This window comes from Crocodylus porosus, unplaced genomic scaffold, assembly GCF_001723895.1.
Source record: "Crocodylus porosus isolate Cpor-Errol unplaced genomic scaffold, CroPor_comp1, whole genome shotgun sequence".
In the NCBI taxonomy this organism is placed as follows: Eukaryota; Metazoa; Chordata; order Crocodylia; family Crocodylidae; genus Crocodylus; species Crocodylus porosus.
In genome coordinates, this window is record NW_017728947.1 from 70,378,716 (window position 1) to 70,385,628 (window position 6,913).

The window sequence follows — 6,913 nt, forward strand, 5'->3', positions numbered from 1 at the left end:
TGACCTGCACAGCAGGGGGAGGGAAGGGACTCCTACAGCAACTAATTCAGTCAGCAGTTGACTATAGTATTTTACTATCTTTCTGACACTTGTGACAGGATATATCCTGCCAGAGTTTTGTGAGAGTAATTTAAGACTCTTTATTTTACATGCAAAATGATCTATTCCCAAACTATCTTGAGCTTCTTTTATAACATACTCATCCACTCAAAATCCAGGTCAGACTTTCTCTGGGAAAGCTAACCTTTGACCTTATGCCTCACAACATACTCAATGGCCTACTAATGCATACGCTGCAGTGGTTTATTGCTGTAATATATGTAAGTTTCCATTTCCGTTGTGCTTTAAATTCAGAAATAAAGTAGTCTATGCATGTCTGAGAGATGTTACTGTGAGAGAGTTCAGTCCAATCCGTTGTGTTGAAGGCCTTAAAGATTCTGGCAACCTTCCACTGGAACAATTTAGAGAGGCCCCAAATTAAGTTGGCCTGCATACAAGGCCTTGACCCTTTAACAATCAGCAGAGGCATGCTCAGAAAATAAAGTATAAAAACAGTAGGTCGATGCAGATAAGCACAATATAAAGTTAAGAATTTTAAGGAGAGAAACAGCAGAAAAGAGAAACAGCAAAAATCTGCCTTCTGCAGTATAATAGCTCCGATTGCTTCAAGTTCTTTATGATGAAAGAGAAGTCCTAGAATCATTTAAACAATTATTGAAATCATGAGTGTTTAAGCCAGGAAAATTAAAAAAAAAAACACATAATCAAAGTGCTGTTCAAATCCTGGTATCTGCAGTACAAGCATATATTTTGTCAGTGGCATAAAGGCACATCAACAACTGCATGGAGTCACACAGGCAACTAAAATTGATTAGTATATAAAGTGTATACTTTATACTAAAACAGTTATATATACACTGAAATGGCAAACAGCTTTAAGAAATCAGCTATGAAATATCTAGAGACTTTAGAGAGGACAGGCAAGTAGCAAGATACACACGTTAAAGGTAAAATGTTATGGCTTATTTGTGAAGGAGGTCAGATTAGATAATTGTGGTGTTCCCTTCTGACCTCAAAATCCACAAAAGAGTGAAATTATGGTTAATACTGATACAAAGTGCCTCCCCCAAGCTTGTGTGGTAGTTTGGAATCAGAAAAAATATAGAATTACAACAAGAATGGAAGCCAAATAATCACTCAGATTTGTTGACCTCCTAATATACTTTTCAGCACATTTTCAAGGGTCATTATAATTAATGCAGCTCTCATAAAATACACATAGCATCTTTATGTAACTAGTTCAACTCCTTGTTCTCCATAAGCAGCTGAATTGCACTTGCCGAGATCTCTACTCCATCCCAAAGACAAAGTCAGTGGAAAGTAAGACTGGGAACTGACAGTTATTGAGCTCTTGTAGAGGTAGGAGGCACTTATCCAACTTCAGCATCAAGTGCCTGTGGGGCACCCTGCCTTCTCTGTTTCCTTGATTCATGCTTCAAACATTTCCATGCAGGAAACTTTAAGTGAGTGAAAAAAAAATCTCCCAGCTTGTGTACAGTGACTGAAATCAAATTGAAAACTTTGAAGCAGTGTTCTCACTCCCAGTGGGGTAAACTTCAACCCTGGAATACTAGTAAGAAACTAAAGTGCTGGCCAGACAATGTTGGACTGCTGTCAGCTAGTAAATTCTGCAGCCTTTCCTTCTGAGACTTGTTGCTGGTCCTATCGGTGACATATTGATTCTGCTGCATTTGGGCCTTTCTCAGAATTGCTAATAAAATTCTAGGCCATTCAAATTGAACTCACCAATGCACAAAATACTAAAATGTGTGAGACTAAAACTACCCACTATTTATTTATGAAAAATGACATTATCGATAGTTCTACAGGAGCAAGCAGAAGAATGCAAAGGTCACTAATTCTTCTGTAGCCTTAGAAATAAAGAAATAGATATAAGATGTGTCACTGAGTGGTGCAGTGTCTCACTGAAGGTATTCTCTATCCAGGCTTAAGTATTGTGCAATGAAACAAAAGTCTTACTAACTGAACTATAGAAGGTGGGGCAGGGTGGCACTTTAGTGTACCTACATACCTGCTGATTAATTAAGTCTGCTAGAGCATGTTAATTAGCACAGTACAGCAACCTCTGTGGCATGTGTATTCAGTGTCCCCACACTTCAAAATAGCAGTAGGGGCACTTTAACTAAAGCTTGTTGAATGAGCTTTAGTTAAAGCACCCTGCTGCCATTTTCAAACACAAGACACTGAATACATGTGACACAGGAGCACATGTAAAGACACCCTTAGAGACTCGTTAAGAAAGGCACAAGCTTCGAAAGCATCTGATTGAGGCTAACTACCTATCTCTAACTGAGCTATACATTTATTTCCACTAGTTCCATACATTTCACACCACAGATGCAAGATTCCACGAGGAAAAAAATCTAAGAATTGTATTTTATTCAACTCTAACCTAGAAGCAGACACAGTCACAGGGAACTCACTTCTTTGTCCCACCCTGTCACAGGGTGATTGTGTGATCTTGAGCAGGTCACTTAAGTCTTTCTCTTTGTGAGACTCATGAAGGAAACAAGTTCCACTAGATTACCTTGAATCTACAATTTCTTTAACACCAACATAATATTGGCATGGTGGACACAAAATTAATGAATATAGGTATCCGTGAGAGAAAATAATCCTCCAGTCCAGCTGGATTTATTTTATGCTTAGAGATGCCTGCTTAACTAGGAATGCTATCTTCTATCTTTTACTGGTCAGCAAATTTCTGGTCCATCTCAATCACTGATATACACCTTTTTCAATTCTCTACATGACTACATTATTACACACTACAAAGCAAAAACTTGGAGCTTCATTTGGTGCAGAATCTGTATGTCCATCTTCAAAGTAATATAGATCAATGAGTGCACATTGCACAGCTATTCAATACTTCATGCTGCCTGCTGATCCAAGTGAATTGCAAGACAGCTGACTGCTATCTGTCTAAAGACCCAATCATCTTGATCACCAGCTGCCTATCTATGCTGTCCAGTCATACCCAAATTATCACTTCCCAAGAAAACTTTTAGGATTCATCAGAAAAAGGTTCTTTGTGGTGGGTTCTTTGCTCTAAAACTGACTGTCTCTGCTAATTCACTACTGCCAGAACCCGGCAGCCCTTCAAAGGAAATGCAAAGCATATCTCTAGTCAGGTTGACTAAATACACAATAAATGCTGGCACCCCATTCACCTGCTGAAGGATATTGCTTGGTCTCTAGTCCTGTAAAGCAGTTTCTGCTTGTGTTAGGATGAGAAGGTGGTTTATGAAAGAGCACTGAAGTAGCACAGTGATGGGCAGCTTATAAAGGTAGGTAAAGAGAGTATTAATAAACAGGTTTTATCATTGACTTTCAGTAAGGCTGAAATCCGATCTCTTCTGAATACACTTCCAGTTTATATATTTCTCAGTCCTCTGCTGAGACATAAAGATGAGTATGATGCGCCCAGTGAACCTGACCCATACAATGAAATGGTTTATGAGAAATTACGATAGATGATGAGAATACAAAACCCTGATGATAATAGGTTTATTTATTGATTGCAAATAAAATTCATGAAGTGTGAAGCTGCAAACTGCACTGGAGGGAATTGGCCCAGGAGGACATTAGGAATCGAGTGTGTGTATTACACATAAAGTAAGTTAAAGGTTGCCTAAAGGCTTCTGATTCCATGAGCAAAGCCTCTGAGGATAGCATATGAAAGCCTTTAATGCTACTAAAGCTTTGTCAGCCTGCTATTTGCATATTTTGCCTACAAACCCAAAACGCTGTATTAATTCATTTTTATTTACCTTTCTGAGGCTTCCAAAAGAAACCTCACAGGAAACCATTAATGACAAAGCTTCATAAGAGATAATTTTCAGAGAGGCTTTGCAGGTAGTGACTAAGGGGAGAAAAATATGTGTCAAATTTAGCTTATTAACAATATAATCCTTGAACAGACGGTATCTTGAAGACTAATTCATCTTCAAATTTAAATATTAAAAAATGCATGATCCTTTCCCTTTATTTTTGTTAATTTCAATTTTGTTTTTGCTGTTAATTGGAATTACGTCATAGAAAATAAAGCAGGACAAGCCTTTGATACATCAAGAGGGTAGGATCCAGAAGGTGCAATTACAATCCCCATGCTGCCACAAATGTCTGTATGAACTTGGGCAAATCACTTAGGTCTACAGCCTAAGTCAATCATTTCCCTTCCAACCATCCTCAGAATCACCCTTGAACTTCCATCTAAGTTTTCTATTATGGAATTGTTGCCATCACCCCGAAAGCTATGAGTTGCTAAAGTCTCTGTCTCAAGTTGGAGTCTACAATATTGGATTCCCCAACTAGGCTTAGCCCAGCCTGTCATACCAGCGGGCCCCAATCTGAGCACACCTAAGACAAAAGATGACTAAGCACATGTGAGTATGTTGGGGCACTTAGTTAACATGCAGAAGAGCTGAGGTCAAATCCCTGCTCTGAAGTAGTGACCTGAACCTCAGCCTCACCCCGTCCACCTGTCTGTTCCCCTCACCTCACCTCACCCCACATGCTGCTGAAAGTGCTTTAATTGCTAGATTATTCAGTTAGTGGAGAAATCTCTTTCTCATGCTTGGTTTATCATGAACAGAAAAACCAGGCCTAGGAATCCAGCTCCACAAAAGGGTTCATGGCTCAGGATCCCAAGCACAGGGAAGATCTGCCTGGTCAGTCACCCATCTCTGGCCAGGTGTACCAGATTAGGTACCTGTATTCTACCCCTTTTCTTTGCATTTCACTCTTGGCCAGGTTGAGAAGATCTTTTCCAGGGATACTTTGCATTAGTACTTCATTCACTCACTGCATTTAATAGGAAGCCTGGGTGTCTCACTCAGCACTGAGGAGTCTATGAGGCAGCACAGTGTTACAGTACTCTAGATCTTCATCTCTCTGTACTTCAGTTCTTCATTTGTAAAACAGGAAGGTGTGTGTTCCTTCCCAACCTCACCCTTTGGCTGAGTTATCCACTTAATTTTTAAAGGGTAATACATCCTTTTAAAGGGCCTACTTTTGTTTTTTATTCTAATACCAGTTTTGGGGTGACAGGCCCTTAGAGAACTGAAATGAGAGGTAATTGCTCTAAAAACACTGGCTGGAAGAACTCCAATTAAAAAAAAAAAGATGATCTCTTCACTATCACACTGCATAATGGTCTGGGATCGCATCAGAATGACCATTTAAATAGAGAAACTGCTTTTCTTTCCCTTTTTCTGTCTTCTTTATGTGGTTGAAGCTGAATGGAACGGCTATAAAACTGCTCTAGAGCGAGAACCCAGAACGATGATGGGCTATTTGACCCAGAATTGTCAAATAGCCCAAAGTCAGCTTAGACTGCTCCAGACCACCTTGTCCTTGCCACCACCTAGAGCAGGGGTTTTCAACCTTTTTGGATCAGTGTACCCCTGGTGGATGGATGCAGAGCATTGTACCCCCAGCGGCTGGACATGGAGCAGGGGGAGGCGGGGGCTGTGCAGCCAGATGCAGAGCAGTAGCAGAATGCAAGCTTCCCCAGCCCTCTGTGTCCGGCTGGGCAGACGGTGCCTGCGTGGCAGTGTGGGTTGGTGCATGGCAGTGCCCCACCCCACCTCCCTATGCATACCCCTAGGTCCTTCTCAAGTACCCCCAGTTGACAACCCCTGACCTAGAGGATTTCAAAGGTAAGGGAGAAAAAGGAGTAGGGTGGGACAGAGTGCATGGCATTCCTTCTAGTCTTTGCCCAGTGCAACAGATGACTGAACTTAGAGTAACCCTGAAATCTGCATCTGAAAGATCTGCACAAAAATCAGTTTTTGCCCATATGTACTGTACAAGTTGCATCCTTGTGATATATCTAGCCAGATCATTTGCAACGATGATCATTGATTAGAACCAAATGCAAAAGACATTGCTCATAGATTACTCCCCAGAAAGCTAATAGAGGAAGGAAAAAAAGGATTTGCCTGTTGCCTGCAGAATTCCTCTAAAGCAAGAGGAAATGGGTTGTGATGAAGGTAAGAAAAGAGATGAACCAAAACATCTGAACCCCCTAGGAAATCTAATCGTTTTCTTTCCATAAAGATAAATGTTTGAGATGAATATTTTTAAAACTGAAAATGGCAGTTTGTTACCACAGGAAAATAAAAAATACCTTTTTAGGCATGTGACAGACATCAGTTCTTAAGCTAATATTTGAGGAGGCCGGGGTACCTGAGGAAGAATCAAGTTAAAGCTGAGTAAGGGCCTGTGGGTGTAGCTCAATGTCTTAGGTGTTTTATGGAGACTGCCCAATGCACAATAAAAACATCTAATGTAATGAGAACCTATGAAATACGTATTGGTGGCTACAATGCGGGGACCACGTTTGTGAATAAAGCCCTAAATCTACAGGGAATCGTAATACGTCACCTATTGTAATAATGGAGTACAATGGTCTTTGACAGTATTTCTGATGTAGATCCTTGCTTTCACATGAGATTTTAAGAGCTGAACTGTTCTTAAGGGCATACAGTAGCAAAACTTTGTATGTATTTGTGTCTATAAGGACACATTTGCCAACATGGTATGTATTTATGTATTTGGGCTATATTGTGCCCATTTGTCTTTGCCCTACAGTACAGGCAGTATAGAGCTGCAACACTCCAAGAGGGCCATAGACAACATTTTGTCTGATGTGCCAGAGAAAGCAAAACCCCTTTTAGGCTCCAAAGACAAGCACACACAAGGGAAATTAAGCATGGTGCCACCTCACCAATCTCAGGCACTATACCAGGGCTGTAGCAGTCTTTCCCTCCTCTCAACTCACTGACCTGGCTTACTCACTGTCATCTCTAGGGATCACTTCCTCTCCAAG